Source organism: Equus asinus, chromosome 3, assembly GCF_041296235.1.
Source record: "Equus asinus isolate D_3611 breed Donkey chromosome 3, EquAss-T2T_v2, whole genome shotgun sequence".
NCBI lineage: Eukaryota > Metazoa > Chordata > Mammalia > Perissodactyla > Equidae > Equus > Equus asinus.
Genome location: NC_091792.1, coordinates 31659210 through 31685752, shown reverse-complemented (window position 1 = coordinate 31685752; position 26543 = coordinate 31659210). Strand labels below are relative to the sequence as shown.

Below are 26543 nucleotides of genomic sequence, written 5' to 3'. Positions count from 1 at the left end.
GCCCACTGGCCACACTTCAAGTACTCTATTGCCAGCTATGGCTAGTGGCTTCCATATCCAACAGTGCAAATTATAGAGCATTTCCATCATCGTAGAAAGTTCTGTTGGGCAGTGCTATGTTGGAAGGCTATCCTATTTGTTACTTCTTGGTGAATTCCAATCACATCTTATTTCAGCTGGTATGCAGGGGTGGCAGGAACAGTGAACAAACAAACTAGCAGTATCAAAAGGGCTTAAAAAATAGTTGGCTCTTCAAGAAATATTTTTCCTATTCAAGAGAAAATGAGTATGTATGAAATTAGGATAATAAGTGCAACTAAGAGAAATGGTTTTTAGGAAGTCATCAGCAAATGGATATTTATAGATTGTACCCTAGATAAGCTTTTTCTGGGGAAACATTTTGAATCATAATTTTTATCAGCGATAAAGCATTTTGAGGACAACGTTCATTTCAGGGCCCTATCAGTGAAGTTTTAAACACTTTGAGTTGGTATGACAGCCAACAATGTGAAGTTGAGTGTGATAATCTTTCAGAAAAGGGGAAAAGAGAATTACCCAGAGAGGAACAGGAGAGAAAGCTGGATTCTGTCTTTTAGGATAAAAACATACATTTATTTACGCACACACAATCATATACTCATAGGTCTTGGTTCTGATTGAGCTGAAACATTCAAATTCATTTTTACATGGCAATATTGTGCATTGAACAGGACCTGGATGGTGGATTAAATTAGCCGCTCACCAGTTATTAGGCAGCCTCTGTGATCTCTGACCCTTCCACACAGCCTCCCAGCCTTAATGTGAGTTACATTATGACACAACTAGGAAATTGTTGGGTTCTTTGAGGAGGGAATCTAATTAGAGAAGCAAACCACAGAAAAACAATAAAGGAATAAAGTAGTAAGTCAATATGAATTCGAAGAAAGGAAATCTCAGTGTAGAGTGAGAAGAGAAAACACATTTCACAAAGCAGGATTTGAACTTCCTTTGAAGCATAAATGGGATTTTGAGAGGAAGAAAGAAAGGTAGGCTCTTCTGAGTCAGTGATGAGGAGTCCTGAAGTTGTATGTGACTGTGCTTCCATTTTGGCAAGGGTAGAGGTTGAGAACAGACCCTGGGAGGCCTGATGGGAACAGAAAGTGTGTGTTGGGTTAATGATAACGGCATTGGCTAGAGATGTGGGATACAGCAAGGATGGAGAGGAGTTTGAAAGCAAGGGTCCTGGCTGTGGATGCTGTTGTCAAAGGCAGCTTTTGTTGATTCTTGTTTGGAGAGGGGCGTGACTAAACTGTTCTCCAAGACAGCGAGTCTTGAAGAGTGTTGTTCAAGGTGGATCAGATGGAAAGTGACAGTGGGGACCAGAGGGTACTGCTATAACCTAGGAGGGCCACTAATAATTATTGAGCACCTACTATCTTCGAGGTCTTATTCTAGGCGCTGGGGCTACAACAGAGACAAGCTAGAGACTGATTTTGAGAGCAGTGAGCGGAAGATTGCGGAGGATTAAGAAAGGAAAGAGTAGTTAAAAGGTATAGGAGGATTATAAATCCCTCATATTCCAGAATCTTGGCATCAAAAAGAGATTATTTTCTTTTTTAGGCCATTTATATCATCACGTTTGTTGGCAATCCCTGTTTTCTCCAAGCTCATCATAATGTTGCAGGTGTGATAGTTCCATGGAGGTGCCTTTTTATTGGCTTTGCCTCATGCAAGGAGGCCAATGAAGAGACATCCTGGTAATTCTGGCAGGAAACTCCAAAAGGAAATCTCTGCCTTTATTTTTAGAAAATCTAATGGGCAGGTGCAGTAGGCGCCATAGCTATTTATTATTAGAAAGCAGCAGGCTCTCAGTGATTCATTCATTCATCCCCCCCAAAAAAAGGCCCACAAAATCCCCACAAAACTTATTATTTATTTATTTATTTCCAACAAAACTTTTTAAATGCTTATCTTGTGCCCTGAAGTTACAATCAGGTAATGGGAAGCATTTGGCGGAGAGCATAGAACCAAGTTCATTTCTGATGCCCCAGGGGTGCTCCATGGTGTCCTTGTCTGTTGAACAGGCTGCCGCCATTTGCACCCTATAGCAGAAATATAACCATCCATGTTGAAAATGAATCATCAAACAACTGAGGGCAATAGTAGAGGGTCTTCCCTTTATTCCTAGCGGAGTATATGGTTTGAACCCTCCTGATCCTGAAAGCTAGTGTGTTCCTAAAAAAAAAAAAAGTGTATCTTCTATATAACTTTGTGTATCTTCTCTAAAATTATTCTGTAGAACAACGTTAATATCGTGCAAAAAAAAAAAAGTGAGAATAAATCTGAACAGAGGCTTAACCTATGATTTGTTTTAAACTTGTTTTGTGCACAAACATCTGAAAAAACATCTTCATGGTTTTCTGTTTTCATTTTGGATCAGATTGACAGACCAGAATCCAATGTACATTCTCTAGAGATCGAGAGATTTAAATGCCAGCCCTGTGTTGATGTCAAGCTCTGTGTCGGCCAGAAGTGGAGCACTTCAAAAACGTGTGTAGCTACAGCACACACGTATACATACACACATAGGACAATTTATAAATGCTCTATATTAAGTTAACCAAGTAGAGAGTGCTCAGAGCATGTAGTAATAAAAAGGCTACCACTAAAAAACCTTTAGTATAGTTTATATTTTTGCATATACTCAATTTTGTAGCTAGTTTTATATTTAAATAAAATGCTTATCTGCTTTCCATATATCTCCACAATATCCAACAAAGAAGGGAATGATTAAATGAATTACTGGATATCTATAAGGTGGAATTTACACAGAATTAAAGTTTGTGTTTTTTCCCTTTTTTTATTTTTATTGAAGGGCATGGAGATATAGTCATGTTAAAATATTGATTAAAAATTTAGAATATAATATTATACTTGCATTATAATACCATATATGTAAGAATGAAAAGAATATTATAAAATACATGGAGTTAATAACCTTGTTAACATAATGTTATATAGATTTATTTTATTTGTATTATAGATTTACTTATTTGTTTCCATTTTTAGATTCTCCAGTTCTTCTACACCGTACAATTTCTTACAATTAGTAAAAAAAGCATAACTAGAATTTAAAAACATTTTTAATCATCATTTTATTTTGTGTTTTAAAGAATTTGCCTCTGATTTTCACTTAAAAGACTTACACATGTGCCACAGATAGTTGAAATTTTCATTTTCAGTACTTCTTGTTTTATGATTTGATCTGAGCTCAGAGTAAACTGATTTCAGTATTCTTTCTCTAATGAAACAGAAGTATTGCCAGCAGCTTCCTCATGGAGTTTTAGCACTTGCAAGCCAGAATGTTGCATGTGAAAAGATTGAAAAATTCCTTTAGGCAAACATTCTTCAGATCCAAAATATTTGAAAATATGTATTTGAACAGCTGTGTTTTAATCTGATATTTTAAAATTGTTTAGCTCTTCTCGATGCAGGAAGGTTGTCTTGGTCTTTTTTTTATTTGCATAGTGTTTATTTCTGGAGCAAATTTATTGTAGAGTCCGGGGCGTTTGTTTTTCAAACTGTAGATTCTTATTTATAAAAAGGAGTTGGCTCTCAGCTTGGTGGTGCTTCAGTTGCTGTTGTCTGTTACAGTTCTTGGTGTTCCAGAAAAAGGCACGGTAGCCTTAGCGATAGAGAGCAGATACTTTACTACAGTGAATACAAATTGTTAATGAGTTACCGCTGATTGTTAAATGACACTTAGGATATTCATTGAGTTTCCCCCAAGGAAAGATACTTACAGATAAAGAGATTTATACAGCAGCAAGTCTGCTTTTGAAACCTACAGACAATCACCTTCCAGAATTTAATCCTATCTCAGAGGGGATTATCTAGTTTAGTAAAGAAGGGGGAGTTCTGAGTGGTTCAAAGAGTCATTCAAGTGAAAAATTACCTAAGTTTCTGACATCCAAATTTGCAAATTTATCTCAATTACTATTTCTTCGGACATGATCTGAAAAGCCTATAAAATTTATCCTGAAATATTTAAGAACTGACGTTTGCCTCATCGAAGCCCTAACTAGCCAGCCCTGGTGGTCTAGTGATTAAGATTTGGCCATCTCACCTCCACAGCTGGAGTTTGTTCTATGGATTGTCAGACTCTGGTGGCTGCATGTTGCTGTGATGCTGAAAGCTATGCCATCAGTATTTCAAATACCAGCAGGGTCAACCATGGTAGACAGGTTTCAGCACAGCTTCCAGACTAACACACACTAGGAAGAAGGACCTGGCCACCCATTTCCAAAAAAAATTGACCCTGAAAACCCTATGCATAACAGTGGAGCACTGTCTGATACAGCGCTGGAAGGTGAGAAGATAGAGCAAAAAGACCATGCAGAGTCCCCCTCTGCTGTACACAGGGTTGCTAGGAGTTGGAATGGATTCCAGGGCACTAACAACAACAAAGCCGTAACTCTAGTAAATGATGGCACCATTGATTTACGTAGTTCTCCATGATGTGGAGTCATGAAATCTGCACAGCAAATGGAATGGCCCTTTCAAGAAATCAGAACCTTCTTGATTTGGACATTAAGGTAGATACAACTGAACAGGAAATCCCACTACTGTAAGATAGTCTGAATTGGAGCCCTGATCCTCTCAGTTAATGTTTGGAGAAAGCAGAGCAAGGAATTTGTTCTCTCCAGTGTCACTTACATGTTGATGTGAGGGTTGAATGACATAATGTAATTCCTCCAGCACAACACTTGGCTCATCACAATAGAAGCTTTTAATGAATGAACAGTGGCTCTGGAGCCCAGGCAGGAAAAAATGTTGATTGTTTGCGGGTAACGAAAATGACATTAATTTTGGAGGCCTGAACAAAAAGCAGAAAATATTGCTCTTTAATCTGTGAAGTTGTGAAGCCTGTGGGGACATGAGAGTGGTCCCTGACTTGGTACAAACTAAGCCCCTACTTTATTGGTTTCCACTTTATACCAAAGAGCTGACAGGGGCAAGCTTGCTGCTTTAGCTGGTGGCAGAGAGGCCATTTGCTAAGGATTGTGGTGGTTTTAAAACCTGCAGCCTTTTTTTTTCTTGAGGAAGATTATCCCTGAGCTAACTGCTGCCAATCCTCCTCTTTTTGCTGAGGAAGACTGGCCCTGAGCTAACATCCATGCCCATCTTCCTCTACTTTCTATGTGGGATGCCTGCCACAGCATGGTGTGCCAAGCAGTGCCATGTCCGCACCTGGGATACGAACTGGTGAACCCCGGGCTGCCGTGTGAAATTAACCACTTCGCCACCGGGCTGGCCCCAAAACCCGCGGTCTTTAAAACTTGGTGCCTTGGCTAAATCCCAAGTCGCTTTATTGTGGTTATTAAACTACAAGTGTCTAAATAACTGTGGAGGGGAAAATAACTTATTTTAAGCATTTGCTACAGTTATCTTTTGTTGTATAAGAAACCAACCCAAAACTTAGTAGTTTAAAACAAAACATGATTCATTATTTCTCATAATTCTGTGGGTTGCCTGGATGGGATTTCTGCTGGTCTTTCCAGAGCTGTGTCATTCAGGGGGTAGGTCAGCTGGGGCTGACCGTCACTGGGGCGGATTGACCCCACAATGGCCACAACGATTACCTTCATGCTCGTTGGCCATGTGATTCTTCTGCCACTTATTCCATTAAGAGATAGAGTTCATTTTCCCTCCCCTGGAGTCTGGACTGGTCTCGTGACTTGCCTTCACCAATAACAACATGTGGAGGAAGTGATGTTGAGGCTTTCTTTCATCCTGGGTTCCTTCACACGAAGGGGGTCTCAGGGCACAATTCCAAGGGGGCAAAGGAGGAAGCTGCAAAGCCCTTCAATGCCTAGACCCCAGATATCACATAACGTCGCTTCCTCCACATGTTATTATTAGTCAAGGCAAGTTGCAAGATCAATCCAAACTCAAGGGGAGGGAAAATAAACTCTATCTCTTAATGGAATAAGTGGCAGAAGGATGACATGGCCAACGAGCATGAAGGTAACCATTGTGGCTATTTTTGATTAAAAAAAAAAAAGTTGGAGAATCTGCCTCAGCATTTTGTAAGAAGTGCAGAAGTAAGGTGGATTTACAGCAAGGAAAGTGAGGTTAGGTGACCAGTATAGGGGAACCAGCGAGTGTGAAGCATGAAAGCGAAGAGCTCCCGCAAATGACTATCTAATTCACTTGTACGTTGCCAAGTTGATTGTTTACCAGGACTAGGGGGGCTATATGTCCAGGTTTGCTCAGGACAGTTTTGTTTGTGTCTGCTTGCCCAGAGTAAAAATAAAAATAGCTCTCCCTTTTCCTCTCACAAAATCCCACTTTGGTTAATAAATTTTGCATTCACATTAAGTACAGTCCAACAATATGTATTTTGTACCTTGAGATCCCATCATGCTGTGATCAAAAGCACTTTGATTAATCTCTGACCTTTCTGCACCACAGTGGACACTTTGGAGGAGGAATATATCCAGAGAAGGGAAATTAGACAAGCTCACCATCCCAGGGACTGCTGTCGCTGATGTATTAGGTTGTAGCTGTGAAAACTGTTAGCTAGAAGATGCCTGTTGAGTGAGACTCTTTGTTGGAGCAAGACTCTTTGTTGGAGCTGCCTAAGGGCTGACATCATCAGAGAGCAAGAATCAGAAAGAAAGAAGCAGAGGGAGGAGATACCACCCAAAGAGCAAAGACTCAAAATCCATCTCCCCATCACTAAAAACTAGATAGTCTGACAAACTTCACATACTCCAATTTAAAAAGTAATTCCAACTAATTATTGCAACAACACGCCTACATAGGCATTTCATTTAAAGGAAAATACAAAGAAAGCAAAATAATGACGACAACAAAAAGTGAGAAAGTCATTGCAACTAATAGTTAAAGAAATAGAAATGAAGCATTCTTAAGATAGTATTTTATGCTATTAATGCTCCCCTTTTTGCCCACCAGAATTATAATCTCTAAATGTTTGCTATAACACATGTTATAATCTCTAAATGTTTGCTGTAACATACGTAATTAGTCAATGTGAGGCGGTAATGAAGTGCACCAGCTCTGAAGTCAGACTGACTGAATTCAGATACAGCTCTCCTTTAATTCTTCATGTATTGGGAAAATTACTTTCTCTTTGTGCCTCAGTTTTCTCATCTGGAGAAATGGGATTGATAATAATAATAGTATCCACCTTTTAGGGTTTTTGTGAGACAAATGAGTTGATAGAAATAAAACACATAACAGTAAGAGGTACAAAACAAACATTTGAAAAATATTAACTATTATTTTACCCCTGTTGGCATTGGACATTGATATAAACTTTTTAAACTGTAAAGTGGCAACACATATCAAACATCATAAAAATTTTCTTCATTTTTGTCCCAGTAAACACACTTCTAAAAATTTACACTTGTAAAAATTTTCATCAAGTAATCCAAGAGGAGGACAAAGATCTATGCTAGGAAATGTCTAGTGCAGTGTTACTTCCTTGTTATAGCAAACACTGGCAAGAGCTTTGTTTTCCAATGTTGTTTACAGTGCTTGAAGTACATGGGATTGTTAATATTTTTCTCCTTATGTTACAAATTAGAACTGGGACTCTGATTATGATTGGTGAAATCCTAAATTTATACCAATCAGTAACTAGTTAAATGTATTATTACAGTATATCCACAAAGCAGATGCTGTGTACTTATTAATAAGAATGAAGAAAAGCAAAATAAAAGATCTTGGTTTCTAATATCATTCTTCAGTAAAAAGAACCAAGGCTCTTTGGAGAAATGGTTGAGTCTAGGGCTGGGTCAGTGAATATATAAAACTGTGTGCTGTTAGAAAGTAAGAGAGTACTAACAACAACACGCAACACCCCTCCCACACACACACACATCCAAAGACAAATGCGTACAAAGCTGGGAATATGTCAAAGGGACACAGGAGCTGACTTAAAGAACTCTCAGTGGTTGAAGCTGGGATAATTTGAACAACAAAATAAAGTAGTGTTGGACTATAACTCAAAGTATAAAATAAATACCCATAAGTCCCTAGAGATATAAATAAATGATTGAATAAATCAGAAAATGGGAGAGAACAGATAAATCTCCATGTAGAAGGATTCCAAATAATTTATGTAGATATTCTGCCTTCAAGGAGGTCGAGTATAATGCCCACTCTTTAAATGTGGTCTGCACATAGTGACTTTATTCCAAAAACTACAGCATGGAAAGAGAGAAAGATGAGTAACCTCACAGTAGTAACCTAACAAAACCTGCCTTATCTAGGTGATCAAGGTCAACATCAGCAGTCATGAGTCGTGCTGATGATACGTACCCTTAATGTGATGTGATGAAAATGACATTTCACCTCTGTGGACTTCCTCCCCAAATCCCACTCTAATCGTGAGAAAAACGTGAGACAAATCCCACTGGAGAGACACTCTACAAAACAGCTGAGCAGTCTTCCCAAAAACTAGTTATTAAAAACTGAGAAAGTCTGAAAAAGTGTCATAGGCAAGAGGAGCTTAAGGAGATATGATGCCCAAATAGAATAAGGTATACAGGATGGGATTCTGGAATAGAAAAAAGACGGTAGGTAAAAACTAAGGAAGTCTGAATAAAGCATGAACTTTAGATCATCATAATGTATCAATATTGTTACATTAAATGTGCCATACCAATGTAAGATGTTCATAATAGTGGAAACTGGGAAAGGGGTATATGGGAACTCTCTTTACTATCTTAGTGATTTGTACCTAGAATTGTTATAAAGCAAATTGTTTATTTTTTAAAAGTTTTTTATAAACAAAACAAAAACTCTTGTTTTCCTTCACCCTCCCTCCATGTCTGAAAAGGAGAGTAGAGAGAATACAGAACACAGAGGGCGTAGGACAGAGCATGCTGCACTTTTCTAAGGCTGAGATGACAGCTGGAGTCGTGGATGAAGAGAAGCCTTAAACTCAACAAGAAATGAAAGTTTTAATTTTGATTGGAAGAAAATTGTTTAAAATCTAATAATACTACTATTAATATCTGAAAACAACCATAAAAGGCTATGGGACCTCTCTGAGATTTCATTCAGGGCAAGAAAGGATTATCAGAAGGAGTGGATTTGAAAGCTACTTTATGGCACAAATAATACTGTTTCTTGATTTCTCTCTACAGATCCAGCTAGTTCAATAAACTTATTAAATGAAACATTTGCTGGCTAAATGAAAGCATCCACATGCAAACAGGTATTTCAGTTGCTTGAGCTGTGTCTCACGTGCTGTCTATATATCCCTCCCACCTTCTGATCATCACCAGTATTTGTTTGCAGTCATGGATTTTCTCAGGGCTTTGTGTCTGGAAAGTTGAAAACTTTTATAGAGGTTTTGTCTGAAATGAGGGACGGGAAGAGACAGATGGTTGGAAGGGATGACAAGGCATCTCTTCTCCCTTGAGCTCCTTGGACCCGGTGATCCCCTGTGGAAGGAGAGGGAAGGCTCAAAACAGACTCTCTTCAGGAGACTGTGAGATTCTAGGAGAGAGCTGAGGCATTCTGGCTGGTGGGGCTATTCGTGGCCCAGTTGTCAAGTGTATCAGAGTGGGAGGAAGACCGTGTTTCCTGGCTCGGCCCAGAATCAATCACTGCTTCCACAAGTTGAAGATGCCTGGCTTTTACAAGCACTGTAGACAGCTGACTTGGCATGGAACAACAGTGTTTCTGCAACCGCCTCGCTCTGCAGTGGTGGTGGCAAGGCTCCCTTCTCCCAGCAGGATCTGGGCAGCAGGAGTGCTAAATGGAGTAGGAGAGGAGAGTGAGAATGACTGCACTTGTTAAGGTCCCTTTTCTAAACCCTCAAAAATAATTGATAGAATCTTTGAGAGGGCTGATTTCTTGCTTAGGCAGGTAGGATCTCAGAATCATTGTAATTTTGGCCTAAAAATAAGTATGACCCCATTCAGAGTAAAAAATTGGCAAGGCCAGCTAGAGATACATATATATTTAATTTGATCCTTTGAGGGAAGAGTTACAATATTAGTCTTATATCCATTTTTCAGATTAAGACAAAGGAGTTTAGATAAATTCAGATTAAAGTCACATGGCTAATAAACTAGTAAAATAAGACTCAATCTTTGTAATTTATTCTTTGCATCATATATGTATAACCCAATATAAATGGTAATTAATCTCTGGTTAGGAGAAATTGTACATTGACTGAACATCAACAGCAAAATGTGTGGTAAGCCAGCTGCCAAGCTGTTAGTGTGTTATGATAGCATCATGCAGACTATATTATTCATTTTGGTCTTATAGAGAACTTATGAGGGGAGTTGATTCTTTTCCTCATTTTTGCTCAGCGGTGAGAGCCAGCAAGTATAAAGAATGCCAAGTAGGGAATCTGCACCGTGCCTCCTACAGTGGATTGGCCCATGCTCATTTTATAAAGAGTTTTATTTTACACTTACCATACTCACTATCAAAAAGGCTTTTACAAAAGAACTCTTTTTCTGTTTGGTTAGACCATAGTTTTTATTTATTGATTATGTTAATATTAATAGCTAGAACTATCTTCTTTATGAGTCATTGAATTCTTTTTGGAACATCTCTAGCTCCCAGTGACATAAATTTCAATTTGCGTCTTTTCTGCCCAGCTTCTCCTACACACATGGTAAAATAATTTTTGAGCTTACCTGGGTTTCCTTCCACCTACTTGAACAGACCTAGGTAAAGCAAATGAAAGTGTATGTGCTCCTTTCTCGTCTCGTAGATTTTTGTGATTTCACTTGACAGCTTTACTAAATGTACGATACAAATTCTATGTCTAGTCTTGGGCCTTTAAAAACGAATTCATAATTTTGTAACCTATGCTTTTTCATAACCCATAACCATCAATGAGTAGATTTATTTTCTTAACCATTAGATGATTATGTTTTCAGCAGATTAGGGAAGTGAGTGGAGAAGGTGTTCAAGACCACTAAGGCCTTGACAGTAAGAACAAATTGACAGCAGCAGGTGTAATGTGTTTGGGAAGAGAAACAGTATGTGCAGCACACACATGCCAAATTACTGAATAATACAATCGTTGCTGGCTCCCACAATGCACAGTTGTAGCGTATCTTTTTATTTTTTTAAAGTAGGCTTTTTCCTTGGCGTGATTAATATTCTTTCATTTTAACACAATTGTAGAAGACAGTGAGCCTCTCTCATTGCCAGCCATTACCTCTAGTAATTTCTAAGCAGTTTTCACTGCACCATCCCCAATCCCTGTAGATTCAAGATCAGCTGGTACAGGAATCATGCTGTCGTGGGGATAATCTTATACAAAGAACAATTTGCCTACACTGATGCCCAATTTAGAATAATTGTAGTGGTCTGTCTTCTCATCAGGTAATCTGAAGGAAGATGAATTATTGGAAATAACGGTTATGGAAAGAATGGAGCTTCTATATTTCTTGTGACCCAAAGTTCATGGAGAATCGTTGTCTTCTGACTTTGATAATTTGAAAGATAGCATATCGATCAGTAACCTGTTAATCTGACAGTAGTTTGGGTAGTCTGTTTGCCCTTGATTTCCAATAGGACTTGAGAAGCTGGATCTGAGAGATATCTGCTGTATAGAAATGCTTGAGTGCTTTTCTTCGTGCAGTACAAAACTTGGAGAAAGGTCCTTGAGGAATACAAAACATGTCCTTATTTTTGTCTTCCTGGATTTCATATCCTTTCTTCCAAGAGTAAGCAAAAGTATATTTTTCTAGGATAGATTTTTCTCAGCTCTCTTTTCTTTGGTCCTGTTTTTTATACCCCAAATAATGATAAGACATGCCACTCTCTGCCCCTTCTAGCCCATATTCTACGCTTATTTTAGACATCTTTCTTCCAGAAATATCCCAGTGATGAAGTGGGAGAAAAGAGTCCTGAATTACTCTTTCAGCTAAGGATGAATCCTATAGGTATCATACAATTAGGAAATGTCCTGAACTCGGGCCAGATGCCGTAGAATAATGTAAAGTTTCACATAACAGTGACTGTATCAGGCCTGCTAAATTATGAAACAGCACCTTCTAATCTGCTCCAGAAGCTGAAATTGTGTGAGAGGGGGATTAAATGATTTTGACCCAATTTATTTAATGTATCTTTTTCTCTGGTTTAACTTTATCCCATAAAATGGAACAGCTTCTGCCTTCTCTAAGCCTGCCAAAATGTTTGAGGTATTTTTGGGGAGGGGAAAAAAAATACAGAAAATTGGATGTTCAATACATGTTTTTGTCTTCTTTTAATATGTGAACACAAAAAAATGGACTACGTAAACACATTCTTTGTAACCTGCACTGGAACCTTTTTTTCTTGGCAGAACTAACACCTGGATTTTAACCACATCTATCACATCAAGTATTTAAGTCTGTCTTCCCCAAATTAACTGTATCTCTTAATTAGAAATCCTTAATCAAGAAAAACTTTCTATCTGTAAGAATTATCTTCAGATGCAGGTTTAATGCAGGAAGTAACATAAAGAGGGAAAATTACATATTGGCCTTGTTTCGTGTTAAGATAGGTCATTTTTGCTGAGAAGAGACTATCCGCCAGACACCAAGTGCTTCACATTGTTTAACTCACGTTGTCTTTGCAATGATCTGCAAATGTAACAAGCCCTTGCTGATTTGAAGTTGGAAAGCTGAATCTTAGTTAACGCAGCTAGTAAGTGGCAGAGATGGGATTAGTACCCAAGCATTTCATCCACACCCAGACCCTTCCTGCCTGGGCGTGCTTTCTTAACTGGTTAATGCTTGTGTGTGTCAGTTGCTAGACAGCTCAGCAGGAGCTGGATTCTTTATTCCACGCCCCCAGTGCTTTCTCTACCCTGTCTTTAAGTCCTCAAACACACCAAAGTCTGTCTTGCCTTGAGAGTCTTTGCATTTGCTGGTTCCTGGTTTGGAGCCACTCTTCCTTCACTCTTTCCATGATTGTCTCTTTCTTATCCTTGTGGCCTCTGGTGAGAGGTCTCAACTCTGACGGACCATTCCTCACCACCCAACATAAAGTAGGTTTCCCTTCCCCCAACCCACCGGCATTCACATTTCACCAGTTTTCGCATTCACAGCTCTTTCCTAGCATTTATTGCTTCTCACATTACGTATGTGATATGTGTTCTTCTGCTTGCTTATTTAACGTCTGCCTCCTCTCTCTCCACATTCCCCACTTAAATGTTGGCTCCATGAATGCAGAGACTGTGTAGCTTTGTTTCAGAGACTCAGTAAATTCTATTAGATGAATTAAGGCAGATGTTCAATACAATGTCTGAGTCGTTGAGTTTAGCAAAATTGCAGTTATTGTTTGTGTGTGTGTTTGTCTTTGGGTAAGGATAGATTGCAAAACCAAGACATGTTTCCTTTTCAGTTATAGAAGTCCACAGTCACAAATCTTTAGAACTTCAAGTTAGGAGGAACATAACTTCTCTCTGAGTGGTAAAGTTTCACATGAAAATGTAAGAGATCACAGTCGAAGTGGGTAAATCACTTTAAAGAGGTTGCAGACAAGTGAGACCTGATTGTTGCTGATGGGTGTTGCAACATTTCTAAAAGACAGCATCTGTTATTGGCTGAATTATGCCCCCCCAAATTCATAAGTTGAAGCCCTCACCCCAGCACCTCAGAATGTAACTGTATTTGGAGATAGGGCCTTAAAGAAGTGATTAAGTTAAAATGAGGCTGTTAGAGTGGGCCCTAATCCTGACTGGGGTCCTTGTAAGAGCAAATTCGGACACACAAGGAGACACCAGAAATGCATGTGCACAAAGGAAAGATTATGTGAGGAGACAGGGAGAAGGCAGCCACCTGCAAGCTGAGGAGAAAGGCCTTAGGAAAAACCAAACCTGACAACACCTTGATATTGAACTTTTAGCCTCCAGAACTGTGAGAAAATACATTTCTGTTGTTCAAGTCTCCCAGTCTATGGTGTTTTGTTAGGCAGCCATAGAAAACTAATACAGCATCTGAAAATCAGAGGCAAGCTGGACATCCAATGACAAAGAGATAGAAAAGTCACAAAGGCCAACCATGTCATTACTTGTTTACGTATTGCTCAAAGAAGAAGAGCCCGTGAGTTTTGCATATTCTCATCATGTTGACAAGACTTTCTGCAATGGAGATGAGATGGATCCATCAGTCTGTGTTGGCCTGATGCCATCACATATTTGATTCTTGTATCATTCATAAAATAATCATTATCACATGGTAGAGCAAATAGAATTTTGTCCCGGCCCTCGTAATCCTCAGCTGCTGGTGTTCACACTGAGATCCCCTTCTCTATAGTGTGGGTGAGACTATGACTTGTTTCCAACCAATAGAACGTGGCAGAGGTGACAGGGTAGACGTGATTACGTGTATGTCACATGCTATGTAACGTTATTTATTCATGTTACATAAGCTTTTAACATCCATCTTACTGGAGTCTCCTTTGTTAGCCTTGAGAAAATAAGCAGCCAGGTTGAGGAACCTCATATGATGGGGAGCTGCAGGTGACCTCTAGGAGCTGAGGGCAGCTTCTGGCCAACTGCCAGCAAGACAGTGAAGCCCTCGCTCCTCAGTTGAGGTGCTCAGTTTCACAAGAAACTGAATTCTGCCAACAACCTAAGTGAGCCTGGAAGGGGATCCTTCCCCAGTCAAGCCTTAGGTGAGGCCACAGCTCTAGCTAACACCTTCGTTGCAGCTTTGTAAAACCCTAAACAGGATGCAGCGAAGATGTGCCAGGATTCCTGGCCCACAGAAACTGTGAGATACTACGTGTGTGTGTGTGTGTGTGTGTGTCTGTGTTTTAAAGATTTTATTTTTCCTTTTTCTTCCCAAAGCCCCCCGGCACATAGTTGTGTATTTTCAGTTGTGGGTCCTTCTAGTTGTGGCATGTGGGACGCCGCCTCAGCATGGCTTGATGAGTGCTGCCATGTCTGCGGCCAGGATCCGAACCAGTGAAACCCTGGGATACTGAAGCAGAGTGCAGGAACTTAACCACTGGGCCACAGGGGTGGCCCCAACATGTGTTTTTTTTAGATCACTAAGTTTGTGGTAATAGTGTTACACAGCGATAGATAACTAACACACTTAGTTTCCCAAATAGGTGCCTTTCTAGGGAAAGAATTCACTAATTAAATCAAAGTTGAGGATTCCAGTCCATATAATAGTGATTTCTCATTATGAGTAAATAATTAAGCATTCTGAATATTATTTGGCTTACATAGATGTTTGTTGACTAGAAAAAATTGGGTTAGTCATGTTGTCATTATTATTCCAGTTCATGCATCCACTATAGTTCTCATTGCAGATTAATAGGTTCTTGTTTTGGTTTACACCAGTCTCACAAGCTTAGTGGTTATGATTCTGCTCCTGAGAGGTGGCTCTATCCTTCATGAAATGACAAAATACGGCTTCATCTACATAACAAATGAGACTTTGAGATGCTTCTTTGGACACTGCTGCTGGCCTTCTGAACAAATCTCCTATCTGTTCTGAGAGAGCCTTTTTGTATTGAAGTGTCTCTATTTATGTTTACATGTTCAGCATCTTTAAATCTAAATGCTTATATATCCCTGGTGTTCCAACCTGCAGGAAAAAAATCAAGTCTTTATGGAGATTCTAATGTTAGCCATCCTTGACTATAATTTGGGTAATTAAACTGAAATGACCAAAAGCAGGGCAATTAGGTGAGCCAAGCATTTCTGTAATGAGGTCGTTAAAATAGTTGTTGTTTAAATTCACTGGGTTGGCTAGTTTATAGACAAGTAATTCAAATGACCACTTTTGTCAAGTCACTACTTGGACTCTCAAAATCTATCATTTTCTAGTTCATAATAAACAGGGGTAAGGAATACACAATATGTTTTTCCTGTGTACTCTCTTCTCTTTTTTTGTGAGAAATTAAAATAGAGTGTGAGAAAATATAAAAGCTAAGTATTAAATGCAGTTTTCATTATTCAGTTTTACTATTACTTGACAAAGTGTTACTGAATACATGCTCTTCAATTCCTGGAGCATTTATTGAATACCTGTGATGTATAAGGAACTGTGTCAGGTACTCTGGGGCACACCAGATAAGTGAAATGTGACCCTGGTCACAATGAAGAGAAATAAAAAGGAACACATTTCTTATTGTACCTCATATTCATGCTCCCCTAGAGGTGTTCAGAACAACTCTTAGTTTTTCACGGTACTGTACATTCTCTTATCTGTGTCTTTGCACATGTTTTTCCCCATTCTCTTGGCTTCTGTCCATTCATCAAAACGAGCTCAGGTGGTCCTCCCTCTGGGATGACTTCCCTGACCATTCTTTGGTCTAAAGCTGGATTAGGTATGCCATTCCATGCCCTTGGGCACCAGGGATCACTTAGTATGCTCCATTACAGTTTCCCCTTTTCTTTCCTCTCTGTTTCTGCACTGGCATCCTTTTCTCTATTCCAAAGAGCAGTGTTCTGGTAAAAGGTTAACTAATGGCTGCTCAACCCCAGACACACATATATGTGTGTGTATATATGGTATATGTTGTGTACACCATATATGCATAAATATATACAAGTGCGTACATTTATTATAAATCTTACAGGTATGAAGGTGGCACACGATTTACAAGTAATAAAATATGCAGGACTCTATTGAATTCCATACAGTCATTGAGTCTCAAATAATGCTTCCATTGATTTTTGGCCAGTTCTTGTACCCATATCAACCTATGAGTACAATTCACCTATGATTTGACCATTTTTTATGCTATTGGACATGTTAATTTGCATGATTAGCATATTATCCATTACTTTCTTAAGTCTAAATAATCAACAAAGCAACAAATCTTAATTTGTACTGTTTGCTGATATCCCTGGTGAAAATACTCCTATCATGGCCAGTTTCAAGTTCCAGCATGAGATCCCTGAGCATAAAATTGAGAAGAGGTGCTCAGTAGCTCACTATTGTATGGTTCTTTTTACCATAAGATACTGTAGATAGACATGAACATCAATAAGAGTAAAATGTTGTAAAATAATTAGGAATAATGAGTTTGGGGTATTCTATCTTCGTTTCTAACATAATTTATTAAATTATAAGTTTATGTAATATACTTTTGAAAAATAATGGCTGTGTTTAATAGCCAGCTCACAAAATTCTTGAAAATATGAAAATCATCTCTTGTGACTCAGCTCTAATTGAGGCCAAATGAGATAAATGATATAGTAAAGGTTCAGAAATTGTGTTTTGGGAGGCCAGAGAGCATGGAAGTTGATTCTGGATAGGCGATTTGATAGAGAAATTAAAGTTATCACTACCTTATAGACAACATTTCTTTGACATTTTACTGTTTGGTTCACAAAACACTTTCGTATTTATCATCACATTGATCTCATTATGACTACCCATAATATTGAAGAACCAGAATTATAAACCCCTTTTACACATGAACAAAATTTGGAGATTTTAAGCGATTTGTTACAGATTGTTTTTTTATGTCTTACCCTATGCTAATCTCTATGAACAATATAAAATCACACAGCATAATTCCTGTGCTGAGTTTTTTCTCTCTGTTAAAGGAAGCACACATGGGAAGAGAGAGAGAAAGTAATTCATGAGTCGCGGGTTAAGATGGAGCTGACTGTAGAGAGGAAGACATTTTAGCATGTGGACATCGGCAGCAGGCAGACGGACAGCTGTGATTCCCAGCTCTGGCAGTTACCAGTCGCGAGAACTTGGGCAAGTTATTTTAGTTTTCAGGACTATCTTTTCTTGTCTGTAAAATGGGCGTAATATCAGTACCCATTTCTACAACTGAGTTTGCTTTTGAGTGTAGTGTAGACTAGTGCCTTGAACTTGATACATGTTGGCCTTTTTCATTATTACTGTCAGTACAAATTACCAGTTTCTTTGTATCTTTTCAGATGAAATATTTACAAATAGCTTGAGCCTTCCAAAAGAAAATACAGCACCTTCTGCCAATGCTCAGACAGTTATTTCTGCTGTTTGAATTGTTCCTTGTATTCAAAAATTCTGGATTTGGATTTGAATTTCTCTGGTAGCGAGTGTGGTGGGAGGAGGTGATATGTTGCAGTGCAAAGCCTTGGGTGTGATCACAAGCTATAGGTCTGCTTTGGGTTTAAAAGGTTAAAGCTGAGACACCAGAGTGAGAGAGGAAGGTGGGCAGGGTAGAAATTGGGTGAATGGGCCCTAAAAATGACTTTTGTGTCTTTCTTTCCCTTGGAGACATGATTTCTGCATTCCTTTGGAAGCTTTGGTGTTTCTGCTTTGAGTTATCTATGATTATTATCCTCATTGCCAATAGATTTTTCTCATATTATATCTTTTGATATGTTATTCTCATTTGGCATCCCTTGTGCAAATAACGAAGTTAAAGGCATGTTAGGAAAAGCAATTGGTCACAGCATAGAAAGCCACACCCAAGATCTTACAAGATAGATTGTATAATGTCAAGGTCAAAGACAACTTTTTATTTAAAAAAATCCCTTTATTTCAAATGTAAGGGCGGCTTATCTTTGGGTTTAGTTGATGGCATTTCCAAAGAATAAACACTTATTTCTGCCCTTTACCATTCTGGATCACTCTTCCACTAGAACGTAGTGCTAATAGTTCAGGGATTTTTGCCTGCTTTGTTCCCTGTTCTTTCCCCAGCACCAAATACTTGGCTGGTGCATATTAGAAGCTCATTAATATTTTTGTGAAATAAATAAATTAGTCCCAGCTGGATGTGGAATGGAAATGTAGCTGTGTTACATTTGGACTATTGAAAAATTATAAATAATATCCAGGCTAGTTAAAAAGCACTAGCACTCCCACCCTACAACTTAGTGGATTTGTAACAGCCATGAAAGGGCACAGGCAGGGTGTCGATCTCTTAAATGTAACCGGGGCACACGCAATATGTAATTTTGCACACAGAACCTCGAATTATTTGAGCAGCTAGGTTGGTGGTATACACAGTAGTAACCACAGGGTCGGGGTGTAATGGAAGGGCACAATTATCATAAGCTTCATTTTTGTGACATGGCATCGAATGTCATGTTCGTATTAGTTCTATTTTCCTTCCAGCTTTTCCAGGAAGATCTATGTTGAAACAGGCATGAGTTTGAGACAGATGATAGTTGCTAATAACAGTAACATTTATCGAGTGTTTCCGTATACCATCTCTGTCGCAAGCACTTTACTTTCATTATTTAATTTAATACCGACAACTGCTCTGTGGATTAGCTATTCTGATCATTCCACCTTATTGATAAGGAAACAGGGACTCAGAGGTGTTTATATTATTATTATGTGTTTGTGTTATTATTTTTACTGTAGGACTTTTAAATTCACAATATAGCAGCAATAGAAATATATTAGAGAGGCAGTGAGGTACGGTGGGGAAAGTAGATGGTTGGTAGAAAACCTTGGTTCAGTTAATTAATCTTGGTCACCTCACAACTGAGTCTGGGCCTCAGTAGTCTCATCTGTTAAATTAGAGTAGGTCTTAAAAATCCTCTGCAGTTTTAAAAAAAGTAATTCTCATTTTGATTTTTTCCTTGAGTGAATCCACCTATTGTTTCTGTCCAATGGAGACTCGTCTTGTTTTCCCTTTTTGCCTTTTCTTTCCATTATTTTTCCTTTTGTTTGACCTCTTGTCATGATTCTGCTGCCCTATAGGTCAAGTGGGATTTGAGGCTGAACTGAGGGCCAAAATAACGTGGCTAACACTTCCTAAGGGGAGCCATATTTCACCGTAAATTTCTCTTCTTTTGACCCTTATCAGAGTTGAAAGTTATTTCAACCAAATTGAGGATTAACAAGGTTCTTGTTGGATAGCTTGAGGCTCTCAGTGCTAGCTAAGTGTCATTTAGGGAAAACTGTGTTCTGGTTTCCACTAAATCTTCATTTCCATTTATTCATTCATTCATTCATTTATTCATCCAGCCACAGAACATTTAATGAAGCCTGCCTATGCAGAGCCAGTGCCATAGTGGGTCACATTGAGAGTGACTTTTCTTATGTCCAGGGATCTATCCAACTGAAGGCAGGATATTGCTGTATAACAAACAAACAAAAAATATAATAGCATGTTGTAGTAAGTGCTATATAAGAATCATGTGCTAGTTATTATGAGGATATGAGAAAGCTTACTAAATTATGACTAAAAGAGTCAGGGAAACCTTTGTTGAAGAGAGGATATTTGAGTTGAATCCTGACAATTTTGAAAGGTACTCTGTTGATAAGTTGGTGATTTTCTGTCCCGAGTTGACAGCAAAACAGAAAGTCATGTGAGAACATAGTCTCTCAGGGGATACTCCCATTCTCCAAGCTTCAAGTAACTTTCTCCGGCCACGGTAAGGCTGAGAGTTTCTGTGGAGACAGTATTCAGTGTCAGGAGGGCCCTGCTCATAATGTCCACATGAGAGAGAGAAAATAACTGCACAGGATTATGAAGGAAGAGACACCATGCAAGAGAATAGAAGGCTGAAGAATATTCTGTGTTGGGAAATACAGAATACAAGGGAGGGAACCAGCTCTTCAGGTGAAGTTAGGGGACAATGTGAGACTAGCTTTGCTAGAATAGAAAGGTTAGCTGTAAACAGCTGAATATAATGTTGGAAATGGATGATTTAAGATTTTGTAATATCTTAAATGTCATATTAAGGCATTTGACATTGATGAAAATGCCAATCCAAGAGTTAAATGGTTTATGTTAGAATTTTAGCTATGGCACTTTTTAGTTGTGTGATCTCAGTCATGTCTCCTACTAATTTGTCTGAACTTTACTCATCACCTATAAGATGGGAGTAATACCATTTTCTGTATCAGTTTTTTAAAATTAATCAACTAAAAGAATATTTATGAAAGTATTTTGCAAATTTAGAATTGTATGCAAATAAATAGGTAAGTAAATTGTATGCAAACAAATAAATACACGTGTAGCCAAGAAGTTGTATGTAGAGAGACACAAGAAAATTGGAGAATGTAATTTGTCAGTGGAATTCAAGATGAATTTGATGAGAAGGAGATTAAAGTCCAGAAAACAGTGGCAATGGCAGTCGTCCAGTACCAGGGCCTGTATTCAGAAACTATTTGCGACCATTCTCAAGCTAAACTTGGTCAACATTTGATTTAGCACGAGGAATGCATAATGATGTGCTAAATACCCCCCACCACACACTCACATCTTTTTTACCAAACTGATATGACCCAAGGCAAAGATAATAGATGGAGGTTTTTAAAAAATGGAAGTTGAGGATGAGAAGGTAACAGATATCTTTTTGCACAGTAAGGTTTAGAAACAAGCTAGTGGAGATAACTCTTCTCGAGCCAGGTGTGTGAGTGATTTTTAGAATTTTCATCCTCAAGCGAGAATACCATGATGGCCTGCTTCAGGAACAAAATTGTCCACTTCCTGCGATACTATCTTGAGCAACAAAGAATTGCTGCCCACCCATGCCAGAGGCAAGCCATAAATGGATGTACGTGAGGCCTGGGGCGTGGAAGAGAGAGGGAAGAGTTTGTTAGAAGATGGAAAGAACTGAGAAGCACAAGATTCAAGCAAGAAGATGCAAGAGGAATGCTTTCTGTCCACGAAGATTCTTGCCAAGTGGTGTGTCCTGAGAGCCCAGGCTATGTTGAAAGCTGTGCAGAAGGACATACTGCAGCTAGACTGAAGAAGCCATTTCTGAATCCCCAGGCCCCTAGGGCTCTCTGTGGGTTGGCATACACCACTTTACCCTGATATAACAATTAATTATTCTTCAAGTTTCCACATATGTGCTTTGCTGGCCATCTCACAGGGCCCTCTCCCCACTTCTAGTCACTAGCACATAAATATGTCTTTCTCCACTGTGGAAAGCAAGAGGATACAAAGAGTAGTAAAAAGGGCAAATGAACTAGCTGACAGAATGGTTTAGTGACACTTCTTTCTGTGATAAGGAGCTTGATACTGGGGTTGGAATTTCCATTTTCCTTCCTCTTGTAGGAACTGAGAGTCTTTGTGCAAGGACTACAATAGTTGGAGACAGTTTTAGGGGAAGGAGCTCCACATCTGTGTAACCCAATCTGCTCTTCCTGCCACTGTAATTCTTTAAAATATGTATAAACACACATATATATATAAATATATATCACATTTTACAATAGAGAAAGAGTTACAGAGAGTGTAAGAATCTAGTCTAAGTTCAGAAAGTTACTAAGATGGAGAGTTGGAACATTTTCACCCAGACAAATAAAATCCCATACTCTTAAAAATTGCAAATCACGAAATCCTTGCTTATTTCTCTGTATTCGTTCTAATCCTACAAAGCAGAGGAGCAGAGAGTCCTTCTCCGTAAATAATAACTACATGCCAATTTCTCACTGACTCATGCTCTTGCCAGTGTATAGTGTTGTGGTTTGAGAAGCAGTGCTGTGTTTTGATGTCCTTCCAGCTTCCCACCAACTCCTCACTATCCCTAAGAGTGCCCCATCACTGCACCAGCATCAGTGTAACTTCTCATTTACTGCTGGAGGAACCCTCAGCAGTGGTGATACCCCAGAGCTTGTCTGCCCAGGTGCGCCTTGTTCTCAGGGCTTCCCTGGAGGCACATGTGTGCCAAGGCCCAGCACCTCTCAGGAGACTGGAGGCTGCATCATTTCCTTACAACTCCAGGTAGTGGAGCTGAATTTTATAGTTTTATGTGCCAATGATATGGAGCTTTTAGATCTAATTGAATTCAACAAAAGGGCAGTATGATACGCAATCTTCAAAGTCAGGAAGGCTTTGGAAAGAGAAGATGAAACTAATGGGACCTACTACTGACAATCCAAGAAAACTAAATCTTTAGTGTTGAGTGACTATGAAGCAGCAATACATAGCTGAAGAATATAGAAAATGGCTAAATATTTCCAGATATATAAACCAGTCTGAATAGAAACCAGAAAAGCAATTCATTCATTCACTCACTCATTTATTCAATTAGTGTATATTTACTGAATGCTTTCTCTATATCAGGCTCTATTAACTTCTATTTATCAACATAGCTTTTAAAAATACCACTTGGCTAAAATATAGGTTTATGGTTTCTTTAACTAACTCCTGTTCTCTTTACTTTTGGAATCATTTGATTCAAATTCACTCTTTGCCATCTCTTTGCCAAAAGTGTCAAAGTATCATTTTATTTAATTCCATGGCTGTTAAATATTTTGTTTTTCCACTACTCAGGCTGATGTTTTGAATCTCCAGAAAGGTGTGGAACAATACTTCTTTGTTGGTTTTTTTTTTTCTTACAAGGAGACAATTATACTGCTTATGCAAGGATTTATGAAGACTGAGCGCTTGATAAGAAAGAGTATTGTTATTAAATAAAACTCATAACAAAGATTCTTAGGTGTTTATGATTATATATATCGTTATTGGCCTACTTTAAACATAAATGTTAATCAGTATATGTGAATAATGGTTAGCTGACTTCTTTTACATAACCAAATTAAACATTACTCAGGTTGGTGTGGTGAGAAGTCAAGCTGTGGGGTCAAAATGAAAAATCAGAGGGAGAAAGAGAAGGAAAACAATGAGGAAGTTGGGAAGTGGGTGGATTTGAAGCTATTCTGAATGCATAATAGCTTTCTAGCCAAGGATGCCAAGGCCCCCTCCATTTTTTCCCCTCCACCTCCTACCCCACTTTGCACTCTTCCCTTTCTGGGAGACAGCAAAGGACTGGGTGAGGACCCCCAGAAATCTTTAGGTAGGTGGGGAGAGGTAAGTGAAAAGAAAACATTTAATGGGAGCCAGATAGGAAAGCAAGAGACTAATTCTAAGATGCAACTTTAGAATAAGAAAGAAGATCTAATGAGGGACCTTGGGCTTTCAAAGTTTGGGAGAGGATATGTCTTTCTTCAGGATAGAGGTGTGTGTGATGAGAGAAGAGAAGTAGAAAAGAGAAGTAGAAGAAGAGAGTAGAAAAGAGAAATGAGGCCTTAAGTGAAAGGAGAAGGAAGTACAATTCATTAACAATTAGGTTGTGCATGCTACATATATGCTACAGGTGGTGAAATCTATGATTAAGAGTTCATTGAGATCTGTAAAAGCATTTATATGCAGAAATGTTGAAATGACTTATGTAGTTTAAAAATTGATAATATATTTCTTTTGCTTCTTCTTTTAAATGGAATTTAAAATGGCTTAATCATAGGGCATCTTCTGGGTGTTAGGTTTCCTATCAAGTTCCGAATCAACTCAGATCTTGCCTTATTGGAAGTTATAGTTATTTATAGGGTGCTGAGTCTCCTCCTCACCAAAATTAGCTAAAAATTATTTTTACCAAACTTTCAGTTTGTATTTTATCCCTCTCCCCAAATTATGTTGCTTTAAGAAATGTTAGCTCTGTTACTTCCTACTGAAAAAAAATTTGCAGTAAAATATTACTTAATTAATTTTCATAATGCACTTGAATATTTTCAGTGTTTATAGGAACAAGCATAATAAGTGCTCTAATTTTCAATGAGTATTCAGGGATTAAAAAGAAGAGAGAGAAGAAGTCTGGGGCTCCTGGGATGTGGTTGTTTAGCAAGAGAACGTATTATTAATGTCATTGAAAATCAGTTCATTATTAGGTATGAAACGAAATACATAAAGAAGTAATTTTGGTTTCTTTCACAGATACTGAAAAATGGGTGTGACTTCTTTAGTAGATAGTATAGTTCTCTATAAGGAGGCACAGACTAATTTTTTTCTTAGTTTTATTGATTGTCAACTTTTTTCTAAAAATTTGTTTTAGATGGGAGGGTCTCATTGATTCTTATACCTACCTACTCACCCAAACCAATAAATCATATTTTGGAGTGGGAGGGAAGAAAAATAAGGTTTATTTTATTTTCCTACATATGTATTTCCTCTATGTAGGAAATTTACGTATGAGAGGTGGCATTTGTTAAATATATAGATATTTTTAGTGGATCCAATCACTGTATTCTTCATCAGTATTGGGATGGAAGCATATTTCATCTTTTATGTCGATCTATGTTTTATATGAAAGCTTTTCAGGAAAGAAAGCACATATTCCATGAACTGCAGACTACCAGAATGTGAATTTGGATGGGAGTGCCAACTGTGAAATTAACCTTAGAATAAACCCTCACTTTTTAAGAGTTACCTATACTTTAGAGAAAATTTTATGACTATAGCAGAGAAAGGAGCCATCACCAGCACAGTGTAGTGCTAAGTGTGGAGATCCTGTTGCAGACGGCTTGGGTTTCAATCCTGCCTCTCTTGCTCAGTTTCTCCCATCTGTAAAACAGGCATAACAATAGTGCTCACCTTATAAATTTGGTTGGTATTCAAATTGAGTGATTTAGTATTTATAAAGCACTTAGAACAGATTTGGTGCACAGTTAGCACTGTGTGGTTGTTAATAAACAAAAGTAAGTAAATCACTCTTGATGGGTTGGGAATATATTAAAGCATGTAGAGGGATATGTAAAAAGCAATAAAAATCCGTGCTTATTTGTAAGTGGTAGGGGCTTTTGTATGTTCGTTCACTGTTTATTTTTGTGTATCTTTCCCTAATAAGGTGATCTTTTTATAGTTCTTAGGTGCTGAAGTTGTCCCGGAAACTTCTATTTCTATTTTTTTTTCCTATTTGAGTTTGCTACATGTTGTAAAACCTGAATATGGCAGATGGTTTACAACGCCACATAAGAAGGACTTTTTTCCAATTATGTTTTCATCAGGCCAGCGGCCCTGCTGTGATGGGAATAAATGGTTATGGCATTGCTATGAAACTGATATTGTCTGTTCCAGAAGGCTATAGAATTGAACAAACACTGGCCAGAATTATCTTTCACCTTTTCCAAATGTAAGGTCAAAATTGAGATAAATAATGGAAGGCTATGTAGTTTTCTCTTTCCTTCTTGCCATCCAGTGGCCATCTAGAATTCATAAGACAGAGGGACGGAATGTGTGTATATGTGTGCAGTCCTGTGTGATACAAAAATATTCTTTCTTATTCATGCCCATATACAGACTAAACATTTATGTAGTATATTTAAATAATTTATTAATTTGCTATCTCATTCATCTAAAAAACTTTAGGTAAATATCACAACATTTACTTTCTTCCTAAGTTCTAGTCTCAGCAAAACAGTTTTTGAAATGGTTGAGACTAATGACCTATATTTGTTAAGAATCCCATTTCAATCACCATAGTAGTTTGGTCCATATGCCTATAAAATGTTTCTCAAAGTTACTGGATTATCACCTACTGAGAAGTTCAGAAATATCTATCTGATATTTTTTTTCCAACTGAGAAGCAATTGTGCCTATCTCAAGTAGTGCTGAATTGTATATTGAAGTATGTCCTATCAAACAATATCTTCACTAGCTGTTAAATATATCTAACAAGATTATTAACTTATTCCTTCTCCTCTTAATAAATCAGTGATGGGAAAAGGACTATTGTTTTTTGAGAGTTGTCCCTTTTGCATAGTTTTGGAAAAATACATTAAGTGCCCAGTTTTCATTAACTCTTTTGGGACACTTAGACATTGACATGATATTAGGGAGAGAGAGAAAGGAAATGATGAGGA

The 26543-nt window shown here is 38.2% G+C and overlaps 1 protein-coding gene across 16 annotated transcripts in view; it reads left to right on the top strand.

The window, feature by feature from the left end:
• INPP4B (inositol polyphosphate-4-phosphatase type II B) overlaps positions 1-26543 on the top strand; it is a 794515-nt gene that overhangs the window by 235791 nt on the left and 532181 nt on the right. The window lies entirely within an intron of this gene.